At 44.3% G+C, this 13,725-nt stretch overlaps 1 protein-coding gene across 1 annotated transcript in view; it reads left to right on the forward strand.

Annotated features, from left to right (window-relative positions):
• Positions 1-13,725, forward strand: part of C2H1orf21 (chromosome 2 C1orf21 homolog) — a 206,850-nt gene that overhangs the window by 92,179 nt on the left and 100,946 nt on the right. The gene's annotated exons all lie outside the window — the stretch shown is intronic.

The raw sequence follows: 13,725 nt of genomic DNA on the forward strand, positions 1-13,725 counted from the left end.
AGAGTCTCTAAGGACCACCTCTCCATCAGCTCTCTGTCTTTCGGCTCTCACTACAAAGCCTACCTCCAAATTGCTGCCATGGAAATTTAATTGAACTGTTCAGATATCCTTTTGAATGCCTCTCATCCCCTCTCCGCCGTAGATAAATATTTAGAACCACTACCGTCGTTCATAAATGCACTAAGAAAAATGTGATACCGGCCAGGTTTTGGAAGATAGTGTGTTTTTATTTATTGTGTCACTCACCATGAAGCTCCCCCAGACATTGATTCCTAAAGAACCATCACTTGTCGCCACCAGGACGGACTTGAGTCTCTGCATAGCAACTGGAAACTGTCTTTTGTTTTACGTGAATGAAGCTCTTGTGAGACGAGGTACTGACTTGAGTGAGCTGGCACCTAGCATTCCAGAACCTTCCTTCATGAACACGAGTGTTTCTTTCATGAGATCAGCAGGGAAAATCAAGTCATGAATTATTTTTCATAAGTAGAGAAGCTGTGCTTAGTTGATGACAAGTTGTATGTTAGCTGTGTTTTTCCTTTTCAAAATTCAGTGATGATGCTTATGAACTTGGGGGTTACTTTAACTGAAAATGACTCTATCCAGTTTCTTACTAGCCTTGTGGATGGTTTTAGTGCCACTGATTAATTTCTAATGGTTGTATAAATCCTGGATCAAGTCAGGTACCTGGAAGCCAGCCTCGCTCCAGAAACACGTTAATAAGAAACACTAACTTAAGATCATTGAAAAGCAGTTTACATTTTTTACTGAGTAATATCAAAGAACTCCAAAGAGACATCCCATTCATTCATAAACTGCTCCACAATGTACTGAAATCGACTCCCATGAATCCCCAGCTCTCCGCCAGTCTGGTGACCTTCTGTCTGTCTTTTGAATACCTCAGAAATCTCCCCGTTTCTCTAATCTTCTACAAAACGTTCCCTTCCACTCTAGCCCCCTTGGGATTTTCTGCTTTCAGCCATATCTCTTCTCTCATTAGCTCTGCTCTTTCCAAAAAGCATATAAGCCCATTTGGCCTGGGGGTGAGGTGTCTTGGAGGGGTGGGTGTTGCTGGGATGCTCAAGTGCTAATACTTTTCTCTGTCCTGGTTATTTGAGAATCTTTTCCTTCACAGGCATCCACTTAAGTCAGAACCCAATTAAAGGAATTAAATCAGATGGACATTAAAATGTACTTTGCGTGTGGGCGGGCGCGCGCGCATGTGTGTGTGTGTGTGTGTGTGTGCGCGCGCGCGTGCGCACACACACACACACACACACACACACACACACCATTGGCCAGATTTTGTTCGGTGTCAGTGATGACTCAATGGCAGCCCCGTTAAATGGGGAAGAGTTCTTGGAATGGTCACATGTTTTCCTATTCCTGTCTGCCCATCCTGCAAATTCATGACTATTGATCTTGGATGGAAGTGAAGAACTAACTACAAATGAATCAGCAGTAATTTATTGCCAGTTCCAGAAAAAGAACTCACATTTTAGGCTCTCTTGATGATGGTGGAATTTCATTAATTTCATATACAAAGAAGGGTGTGTGAGACACTGTTAGTCTCTTTTCCTATTTGCTGTTACTGCATTCTAGTTTACCCTGAAAAGAATATCACTGTGGGCCCTGGCCGGTTGGCTCAGCGGTAGAGCATTGGCCCAGTGTGTGTAAGTCCCGGGGTCAATTCCTGACCAGGGCACACAGGAGAAGCTCTCACCTGCTTCTCCACCCTTCTCCCTCTCCTTCCTCTCTGTCTCTCTCTTCCCCTACCCCAGCCAAGGCACCATTGGAGCAAAGTTGGCCCAGGCATTGAGGATGGCTCCATGGCCTTCACCTCAGGTGCTAGAATGGCTCCGGTCACAATGGAGCAACACCCCAGATGGGCAGAGCATCGCCCCCTGGTGGACATGCCAGGTGGATCACGGTTGGGCACATGCAGGAATCTGACTGCCCATCACTTCTAACTTTGGAAAAATACAAAAAAAAAGACTATCACTGTGTGTGTTTCTTTTTAGATTCGATTTTATAATATCTTTTTTAATGCTTGCCCTGAAAAGGTTTACCTTAAGGCTGACATTTATTCAGGGAGAGACTACATGTTTGTTAACAAGTTGTACTAGTTCTGCAATGGAAATCTGTATACAAAGATAATTTTTATCAGAAATTCCCTTTATTACACAGGTGTGGGACACTTGACTAAGAGCCTGAAGTCTGAGTCACACTGCCTGGGCTAAAGCCTGGCCCCAGTCCCAGTCCCTAGATGCTACAGCTACATGAGTGAATGCTCTGTGCCTTGGTTTCCTCTCTCTACGATGGAGACATAAGTGGTTCTATGTCATAGAGTTGTTGTATTAAATGGGTTGCTGTACGTCAAGCTTTTAGAACTGGATCTGTGACATTAAAGGGCTCTATAAGTGATACCTATCCTTCCTCATCCTCCTCCTCTTCCTCCTCATCTTCATCCTGTACTTCCTCCTCCTCCTCTTCCTCCTCCTCTTCTTCCTCCTCCTCTTCCTCCTCCTCCTCAGTTCAGTGAAGGATGAGATGCTTGATTTATTGCTTGGTCTTAATGCTAAGATCATAAATCAAAGTTGTAGTAGTAATAGCAAAGGCCTTAAGATGAAGTTATCTTTCAAAATCACAAGTTTGTATAAAGACTTTGCAGCAACTACCTGACTGCATCCTGGAGAGAAGCCAGTTGTCCCATTAGAGGCAGTGGTGGTCAGCTCGCCATTGGGAGGAGAGGCTCACAGCGCTCACTCGGATGTCACGTTATTTCCTAGTTTAAGGAGCTTGGAGACAGTATCTTCCACTGGTAAGAAGTTCCAGAGACCTGGCCATGGAGAGGGCCTGATACTTTCTCTGATGTTACCCATGAAGGTTGGATGTCTTTGAAACGTTTCTTCATATCTCTGTGATTTACAGATTTGTCCAACTCCTTTTGGAACCCATTCATACTTTAAACCTACATCATCTCACAAAGACATTTCTTCCCTGGACTTGGACCAGCCTGGGTCTGAACCCATCTCCTGACCAGCCAATGAGTCACTAATGTCTGCAACTGTAGAAGGGAGCTTGTAAAACCAGGTGCATTGGGCTAACATGAGGATTAAGTCAAAGCAGGGGAGAGGCTAGCCACCTGGGCGGGCTTTTACCTTGAATGGCTGTTGAGGATAAAGGAGCCCACTAAGAAGCAGAGAGGACTTAGTGCGTCTGCAGCTTTTCAGGAGTCCCAGCAGTTGGTAGAGAGCAAGCACCGGACGAACGGACGGGCAGAGCAGGGCTCCTGAGACACGTGACAAACCGCTGTCAGAATAACCAAGCGGGCCATCACTCTCTGCGTGCGGCTCTGCCTCCTCCTCGGCCCTCGTTCTGTTTCTTGGCTGGGAATTAGCACTGAACGGCGTGGAAGTTAAACCCCCTCCCAAAGAAGGCCCCAGTTTTTCTTATGTGTTCCTACAGGATTCTAAGCTTGATTTGGATCTGGTTGTATGTCTTTTTGTCAGAGCTTGTCAGAGATGAATGTTGGGGGCCCTTAATGACTGGATAATAGTCCCCTGGTCACTGAATAATGAACCCCATATGAATGAAGGAAATGTGTTCTCTGTTCTCTGCAATGATTAGATGATTCAAGGATGGGGCCTGCAGGGATCCAGTCTTAATTATTAAAAGTGCATAGTGAGGGGAACTTTATCACCCTCTCATCCTTGCAGCTGAGAGCACCTCTCTCTTATCCTCTCCAGACACAGGGACAAGACCCCAGAATGCTAAGAGACCATAGCAACCTGTGTACAGCCACCTCAACTCACTGAGTTCACTCCGAGAGCACTGTCCCCTACCTCCAGGGCACACAGCTGACAAGTCACCAAGCCAGGTGGGAACAGAAAGCCCCTTGAAAGCCAGCATTCCACCCGTAGTGCTTCGCTGCTGTCCCACTGAGGGGAAGGCGCTGGGCTCAGGCTCAGTGGCATTTCCTCTGCCCCTAGCCTAGACGCCACCCCATCTCAGCCACCCCCTAGTCTGAGTGCTCCCACACCTCACCAGACCCCCACTAAAGGCGTACCTGTGGGGAAAGGCAGGAAATAGGTTTGGGCAGATATTGCATCTCTAGCTCCTCCCCATCCCCACCAGCTGACTCCAGGGTAATGACTTCACCCTCTGAAGATTCTCTGTGTGCTCTCTCTGGCCCTTTCCTGTCTTATTCATGTGGTTTTCCTCACCTTCCTCAAACATCTGGTCCATCTCCAGAGGTGCATTCCACCTTTGCTGAGCCTCCTTTCAGAGAGGCAGAAAGCCTTGGATTAAGACGGTTGGGGTCTGTCCAGAGATGGTGGCTGGGGACAGCCCAGAGGACCGACGTTTGCCTGTAATGGTAGCTTCCGTGCCTGGGCATTGGTGGGGGAGTCCTTATCCCCTCAGAATGCAGCCGCCCCCAGTGGGACTTGCATGCCAGGTCTTCCTGGGCTGGCCCTTTGGCTTCGTCTTTTCACACCTCTCTCTGCTCCCTGGAATTCCACCTGTCAGCCACATTGAGCGACTTGCAGGAGCCGCTGCTTGACATGCTCTCTCTAACCTTTGAACTGGCTGTTCCCTTGCCTGAATCTGTCCTTCCCACACACACGAGTGTCCCTCCAAAGTCCAGCGGGATACCTCACCTCCTGCAAGGCTCTCCCCAGCCTTGCTTACGGGGTACCTCCTTGCCATTTCACCACAAGCACCCTACGCATGTGCTTCTCGCAGCTGGAAACGCTCTACCCGCTGCTTGCTTCTGTTCCTATCTCTTTCCCCTCTGGGGTTGAGCTCCCTCAGGACAGGGTCGGCTTCCTTTTTCTAGACATAACCCCAGGACTGACTACTACGTTCCCTGGCACATAGTAGGTGCTCAATAAATATTGCTGAAGGAAAAAAGGAGACACAGAAAGGACAGTAGAGTATAGCCAGGCACTTGACTCAAGGACAGAGAGCAAGTAGCTCCCTCTTCTTTCTCTCGTCTGAACTAAAACCAAGACCTGTTTTCCCCAGAGCTTTTCGGGCCAGGAGTGTGTTTACAATTAATACATCTAATTGACATAGCAGTCAATAAGAAAAATGCTACAACTCCAATAAGAAGAAAAGAGCCAAGGATATGAAAAGATACTTCGCGAAGAAGGAAGTACGAAGGAATGATCAACTCATGGAAAGAGTATTCAGTCTCGCTAGTAAATATAGAAACAGCAAACAGATATAAAAATCAAACACCATTTCACACCGCGGTTCATAATACCTTTTATTAGTGAGGGTGTGCTGAGATGGGTGTCACACCAGGGAAGCAAGAAGCGGGGCCAGCACCCAGCACAAGCCCGCCTATTCCTGGGGTTCAGATACAAACCGTGAATAAGGATACAGCAGGCTTCTGAGGACTGCCGGCTGGTGACAGCAACATTTTTGGATTATGAGAAATCATAAAGGGGGATATCGACAAATATGTATAATCTCCATCCCTCCCCCAGTACAAACCCAGTGGCTAGACACCTCTGTGTCTACTTCCTACAAATACCAAGTCTAAAACCATCGTTTTCCTGCTTATTTTTAAACAACTTATGTTTTTACACCATTAGCACTTCATGTATTAAACGATCTTATTTTGAATTTTGTTCTGATTTTGAGACAAACCCTGAAAAGAACTGAGAGTATTTGATATTAAGTACACCAAAGCCTTGTTTTAGAAATGTTCAAACCATTTAAAATGGGCAGCTGATGACCCTAGAAATTGTTTAATAATTATCACATTGGAAAGAACGAAGCCACTTTCTACAGGTGAGGCTACAGTAGTTATCCTGAAGGGACTGTCTGACTCAGAGAATTGCTATTGGTGTAGGACAGGGGTCGGGAACCTATGGCTCACGAGCCAGATGTGGCTCTTTTTGCTGCACCTGGCTCACAGACAAATCTTTAATAAAAAAAATAATAATGTTAAAAATATAAAACATTCTCATGTATTACAATCCATTCATTTCCTTCTGCTCATGTTCATGGTTGCGGGTGCCTAGAGCCAATCACAGCTGTCCTCTGGGACAACACCAAATTTTTATTGGATAATGCATAACATACATGGGTCGTTGTATGGCTCTTACAGAATTACATTTTAAAATATGTGGCGTTCATGGCTCTCTCAGCCAAAAAGGTTCCCAACCCCTGGTGTAGGAGGTCCTTCTACTGGTCTCTGCTTTGTGCAGAAGGTTGTTCCAGATTGAGAGCCCGTCCTGGTGACCTGTGGCAGAGGGGAACGTGGGCAGTCCGTGCACGCCAAGGGCTGAGCTCCAGGCAGCAGAGGGTCCTCAGAGCAGGACCCTGTGCTCAGACAGGAGACCTTCGCCTCCACGGGTACTTTCTCCTGCCTCCTCTACTCTCCCCTCCATGTCCCGTTGCTTGCCACAGAGCCCAGCACATAGTAGGTTCTCCGCCTCTACTGAACACGTGTCCTCCAGATGAGAAGAGTATAGAAGTGAACCAGGGTTAGAGATGATGGAGTTATCAAAACCTTGGCTAGTCTGCGTACTTTAATGTCCCCGCGCGGAACTCTGTTCAGTCCAGCAGATACCAGGCAGTGACCTACCGCTGCAAAAATAAGAAACACAAAACTGTGTGTTGGAGATGAGGAAGAGAGGAGGAGAAGTGATCAAGTTCAAAATCATAGCACAATGATACAGTGGTTGTGGGCTGTGAAGTCCAACAGTCCCACCGTTTACAGGCTGCGAAAGGAAGGGAGGGAGGAACATTAGCTGAAAAGTTTTCAGGTTTGGTCAACATCCGCAGCCCCCAGATGTAGGAAGCTCAGATGTCCCCCAAAAGATAAAAACTGGGTGATAGTGGCCTGCCAGACAGTGACTTTCCTGCCCTATAACGTAACTGTGACTCCCTCGTTCCACTGCCAGTCACACACCCTACCTGAATTTTCTTTTCCTTTATGTTGCATTGCTTAGAAGGGCGCCAAGGAAGAAATTCCGAGTTAACACGAGTCGTCTTTTGATCGGGCGCCCAAGAGAGGGTGAGCAGATGTAAGTTTGGAAAAGGGCTTGAGACATGCCTTAGTGGAATGCTACAGTGCGGGTGGGGTAGGGGGAGGCTGGGAAAGTGGCAGAATGCATTGGGGACTTGGAGAGAGGCTCACACGGAAGTCTAAGGTGGCTTTAGAAGTGGAGATTCTTTGACATCAAACACAAACTTCACCTATTTAGAATATCAGCCTAGTTCAAGCCTTCGGTGAGAGAAAGAGAAGGAAGTGTTTCCTTTCTCCTTCACTGCCTCCCTGGACCACAGGACCACCTGCCCCTAAGACCTACTACCAAGATCCATGCTCTTAATGAATGGTCCAGCTCCATTAAATTAAATGGGCTCCCATGGAGTAACCTGGAAATGAAACCATACCTCCTTATGTAGTTTCTGTGCAGAAATACACTTTGACATGCAAACCTTTCAAATATTGGGTTTTATTGTTTTTTTTGGTTTTTATTGTTTTATTTTGTAACCATCAAGTGCTCTCATTGTTTGAATTTCCCAAGCAGACCTTGGGCTTTTCCAGACTCCCAATTCCAAATGATTGAGAGTCATTAGCGGGACATGAAGGGACTGGCCCTCTGGGCCATCTCAGCATCTCTTCAATAAAGACTCTTGAGTGTGTAGGCGCTGAGGGTTGGGGGAGGGCCAGAGACGGGCAGGTAAGGAGAGGAGGTGCGGTGGAGTCATAGAACCTCTTTCCCCACCGAAGATGAAGACGTTCCTTCTCAAAGTACAAAGCAGCTGGCCTCACAAAGTCAGAGTGATATTCCGTGATTTAGAGGCTAAATCTTGAACCGAGCCCCAGACACTGTTTTACATTTGTGTCGTATATTATCCATGCTAGTCCCAGTCATTACGTAAGTATGATTGTAATTCGTTTTATATTTACTAGGAAACTTGCGTTATGCAGAACGTTCACTAGAGTCCGGCATATGGTTAAAGGAATTCTTAACTAGTTATAAAAACTTTCTAATGCCGCTTAACTGGAGTCTTCAGCTAACATGTGGACATACTTCCTATGGCTCAGCTATCTCTGAACTCAAGAATGGTCCAACGGTGTTCCGTATCAGGGTCCAAAAATATGAGACATTTCTTGGAAGGCTTGGTTCTATATGAAGCTTGGAACAGTTTACAATTAGTCTAAATCACCTCCTATGTGAAGGAAATAACTTGGAGTTTTTGGCAAGTGTAAAAAGTGAGAACTTTAGAAATTTGGAGGCAGAAGAGATCCTTGTAGCCCAGAGAGATTAAAAAGATTTCATAAAGAAAGTGAGTCTTCAGCTAGAATAGTCTTTGAGTCAACTGAGAGATGGGAAGTAAACTCCAGATAGGGGAAGAATATCAATTTTAGTTCTAAGCCTGAGTGTAGTTCAGCCAACAGTTCCACAGTGAAGACATCCACAAACCAGATGTGGGCTGCGAATGGGCAGTTTCACAGCCTCTGTACTTGTATGCGAAAATGCAAAGAATGACATTGCTATTCTTTTTTCTTAGAGATATTTTTTTCTTTTTTTGGAGAACCCAGCAGGGGGAAAAAATGGACCCATGAGACAAAAAGGAACTGAAGCACTTATTAGAGGAAATATTTATTTATCTGTGAACTAAAGTCAGCTTTCTGATTTTTGTATATTTTTAAAGCTTTATTTAACACCTTCTGTGTGCCAGACACTTTGAGTGAAAACACAGGCACACGGAAACCAAGCGTATGGACTGCATCTGATGAACCCCTGAGAAAGACCAGGGCTCGGTACCCAGCAGATGTCGTATGCTTGTTTGTTGAATGAATAAACTAATGCAGGCATGAATAGCTGATGAGGTAGATGGATAACTCTAAAGTAAGACTGCTTTTTCTGAATGCAATGGCCTCATATTCTTTTTTGCTTTGTAGTGCTCGAGTCTTGCCTCTTGTCCTTCTGGGAAAGGGTTTTCCTTCTATGGTTACTTTCTTTAGAGCAGCCTTCACCCCTTAGGCTCTGAAGCAGTCATTCTGTCCATTCTAAATTGTCACTTCACCTGTTTACTCCTGTGTCCTCAAGGCAGGCTGTGAGCCGATGGCAATAATTGTGTGAAGATATATAGGGAGACAGAGGGCATTATTTTGTTGTACGCCTGGTGTTAAATAATGATTACTTTTCTCGAATGTAAACATTATTTATTATTCTTTTTAAATGATTTTCTCTTTTCACTAAAGTAATATAGGCATATAGTGTAAAAAAAAAACCAACTAAAGGCTTATTATGGACAGTAACTCCAAGGATGAGTAACTTCCAAGGCCACAATGCTAGGTATTCTGGCTTCAGAGGCTAGCTCTTAGCCACTCTAAATGCTCGTCTGTTGAAAAATCCTACCAAGTAAGGGAAGAAAAATCCTAAGCAAGAATTGGGAGTTGTACCAGGATTTGGGGACTCAAATTTAGTTAGCTCAGGAGACAGAATGTTCACTGGGAAAAGCCCAAGGGGAATCATTCTATGCTATAAAGCAGAATAGTTTGTTTCTTTTAATTGGTTTGTTTATTTTTGTAAATGCTTCTCGTACCTCCTTTCCCAAGCCCTCTTATTTTCCTGAACATAGAACACTAACCAGTCTACCAGAGACTGTTCGTGCAGTTTCTGGATAAAAGAAGCAAGACAGAACATTCCATTAAGATGCCCAGATATTGGGCTATTCTGATAGAAGGACATTGGCATGGAATTTTTGAAATTGGAAGAGTCTTGGAAAAGATGGAATTTATTGTTATAGACGTATCACTGATCAAAAAAGACTGAGGGAGAAGGTATGAAAGTAGGTGCAGATGTCACCAGTTTAGAAAATAACTAAGTAAGATTCCTTCTTACCCTGCAGAGCAGCATGTATAGGATTCTTGTTTTCTTCCATCTTCCCCGGTCTAATATGTGCACTTAGGAAAACTGTTAACCTTTTTTTTATAGTTCTGGTATTATAAACTCATCCAGCACTCATTTCCATCTGACTGACTATTTGAAGTCAATCCTGTTGGTTATAAAAATAACCTTGTAACAGATCTATCAGCAAAGCTTGGGAGATCTGGGATAGGGCCAGGAAGTGGTCCATATGGAAGAATTGATAGGATACAGAAACCGAGAAACAATTCCATATTCACCTAAAGCCAGTCCAGCCGACGGATCCCCTTCTAGCTCTAAAAGCATTAATATAATATACATATGTGCACACACATAGAATGTACTTTATACCAAAAGTGAGGTACAGGGATTTGGTGGGAAAGAATGTTTTCAGCTGCCACACAGCCTGGCCCCTCTCTGATGTAATCTGAGGAATGAAATGCTAGAAAGATCACCAGGGTTGCTTTTACTCCGGATCTATTGTGGCGTGCACAGCTTGCAACTGTTTACATAGAGAGGACGGAGTGGAGCGGGTTTGGAATGGGGTGTCAGCTGACAGTTTCTGCTGTGCATTTGAATAAGCCACCTGACAAGCCCAACAGGAAGAAAAGGAAAATTGTGAATAGGTATGTGGGAGCCAGAAGAAGATGGGTCCTGCTCCCCCCTCCTCTTAATCAAGTTGGCACAATGTTTTGCTGCCAGGACCCTCGGGCTGGGGATGGTGGCCATGCTAATTGCCTCCAGTGTGGGATCTGATAAAGGGGGCCTGAAGCCCCACATTGATCCCCCTGTGCCTTAAACAAAAGGAAAACTGATTTCTGTGTCGGTGGCTTCACTGTCACCACCCTAAGTGCTTCTTCATTGGTCCGCACAGCAGCCCATTGGCAAGAGCCCATCCTGATGGCTCCGTTGCCGTGGAAACGTGTGACACATTTGTGATGAGTTGTCTATTTCCAGATGGCCTCTTCGTACCTCTGAGAGATTTGACAAGACCATTTTTACGTATTTGCTTTGTGAACATGGTGGCTCATCCGAGGGTCTTGCTGGCTTTTCTGTTTTCTTCCAAGGTGACTTTTGTGCAGTGTGCTGTGTAAGTAAATAATAGGTCTGCCTTGGTCATTGTGGCTGTTTCTTTTCCCTGTCTTCATATCTAGTCATCGTGCGTTCCTCTGACACAGCATTGGCTTGCCAGCCGTGGTTGTTAATGACACGCTCAAACCTATCCTCTCTCTAAATTAGTGATGCTTCTGGTCTTGATGTTAAAAGAAAGTCTGTAGTTGGGCTGGGTGCTCCTTTGAGAGTCACGTAGCCAGCAGATGTCCCATTTCATTGAAGAAAAATATTAGAAAAAAAATATTAATAGTGTGTCTGCTTCTTTCAATTCAGTTGTGTTCCCTGGAGAGATAAAAAAAAAAAAAGACTGGAGACTGAGTATCGCTTGGGACTCAGAGAGCAGTGGGCTGTGGCTTGGCGGATGGGAGGAGACAGAGCAAGGGAGAGTGGCTCCTCTCTGGAAGGGACTTCTTGCTGTGCAGCCGGCAAAAGGGCCATCTTTCGGAAGGTTCTGCTTAGGTCCTAAACGATTGTGCTTTTTCCAGTCAGTTGTGTGAGTGTTTGGCTCCTACAGACAAAACCATATGATCCACTGGAATTGTGTTAAAATATATACTAAGTATGTGTCTGTGTGAGTGTGTGTGTGTGTGTGTGTGTGTATAATTTATATTTCAATAATTAGAGGCTCACCATAATTAAGATCTCACAATTTAGATCAGTTAAATGTTTGTAATTATCCCAGTGAACCCTGTTTTATAAATATTAATGTCCCAAACTGAAGTTAAGGGGGCCCATCTTTAACTATTATTTCTTCCTTTATTTTTATCTCTGTAATTGTATCGGAGGCATAGTTTGTCAGTGTCATTTTTATTATTATTAACACTGCTTTTCCAAATTCTGAGTAAATAATCCTTAATTAAATGTGCAAAGTTTATTAATTCACTTTCATTATTTTTCTCTTCTGAATACCAAAATGGAATGTGAAATTCTTGTGTATTGTAATTGTGGATCAGAACTCATCGATTAACTTGTTAGCACATTTAGGACTTGGTATTCCTAAAGGGCTCATTAATGTAACCTCACACCAGTCTTTCTAATTTCCTTAGAAAGAAGCAGAAACAATAACTCCTGAATTCAGATGGAAGAAACAACTGGCTTAGCCATGAACATAGAATCTTTATTCAAATATATGCAAATGTATTACTTTCATGAGGATGATAATTTTGAGAAACATTTGAACAGCATAATTATTGGAGAAATGTTACTATAACAAATGTCTTTGGGGGCAGTGTGTTAAGGGATAGTAAAAGGAGCCTGAAACTATAAAGAAAATGGTACAAATGATAAGGCAAGAAATATAAGAATATAGCCATTGTCTTAACCATAGGCAACAAGAAAATATATCACAACTTCCTCAACTGATATACAAACTGTCTCAGTGATTGTCATCTTTCAGGTAGCCTATTATTGATGTTATTTCATGCCATATGATAGGCATTCATTGGTTTGTTGGTTGATGAAATTTTTTAATTCCATAATTTCTGCAATTTTCTTTTCTGATAAATCAGACTAAAGATGACTCAGACTCACACCTGTTTTTGACCTAAAGTGCCCAAGTCCTATCCTGTTGACAGGAATCTGATGAAAATGTCATCATCATCATCACCAAACCTCTACCTTGGGAAAGAACATTAGCTGCAAGTTGTCCAGAGTTTGTCTCATGATGCTCATCAATATTGGGATTAATTGTAGTCTCTCTCTGACTGTTGTGAAGTCTAGGTCTCACCATGGCCCACTATGTTCTCCAGCTTTGATTGGTATACCCATCTATTAGACTCATTGGGTACTCTGGCTCTTCACATATGTGACTTTACCTAGAGATTCGTGTGTGTGTGTGTGTGTGTGTGTGTGAGATATATAAAATAATTGCAGATTGCTGTACATATTTAATATGGGGATTACCAATAAGAAAAATATCCTTGGTTATGCCTGACTAGGTGGTGGCACAATGGATAGAGCGTCAGATGCGGAGGACCCAGGTTCGAGACCCCAAGATTGCCAGCTTGAGCGTGGGTTCATCTGGTTTGAGCAAAGCTCACCAGCTAGAACCCAAGGTCGTTGGCTTGAGCAAGGGGTTACTCAGTCTGCTGTAGCCCCACAGTCAAGGCACATATGAGAAAGAAATCAATGAACAACTAAGTGCCACAATGAAAAACTGATAATTGATGCTTCTCATCTCTCTGCGTTCCTGTCTGTCCCAATCTATCCCTCTCTCTGACTCTTGCTCTGCTCTGATAAAAAAAAAAAAAAAAAAAAAAGGAAGGAAGGAAGGGAGGGAGGGAGGGAGGGAGGGAGGGAGGGAGGAAAGGAAGGAAGGAAGGAAGGAAGGAAGGAAGGAAGGAAGGAAGGAAGGAAGGAAGGAAGGAAGGAAGGAAGGAAGGAAGGAAGGAAGGAAGGAAGGAAGGAAGGAAGGACAATATTCTTGGCTAGGTAACTCGGTTGGAGGGAGGAAGGAAAGGAAGGAAGGAAGGGAGGGAGGGAGGGAGGGAGGGAGGGAGGGAGGGAGGGAGGGAGGGAGGAAGGAAGGAAGGAAGGAAGGAAGGAAGGAAGGAAGGAAGGAAGGAAGGAAGGAAGGAAGGAAGGAAGGAAGGACAATATTCTTGGCTAGGTAACTCGGTTAGAGCCATCATCCCGATATATATTATACTAAGGTTGTGGGTTTGATCCTCAGTCAGGACACATACAAGAATCAACCATTGAATACATAAAT

Source organism: Saccopteryx leptura, chromosome 2 (genome assembly GCF_036850995.1).
Source record: "Saccopteryx leptura isolate mSacLep1 chromosome 2, mSacLep1_pri_phased_curated, whole genome shotgun sequence".
Classification (NCBI taxonomy): domain Eukaryota; kingdom Metazoa; phylum Chordata; class Mammalia; order Chiroptera; family Emballonuridae; genus Saccopteryx; species Saccopteryx leptura.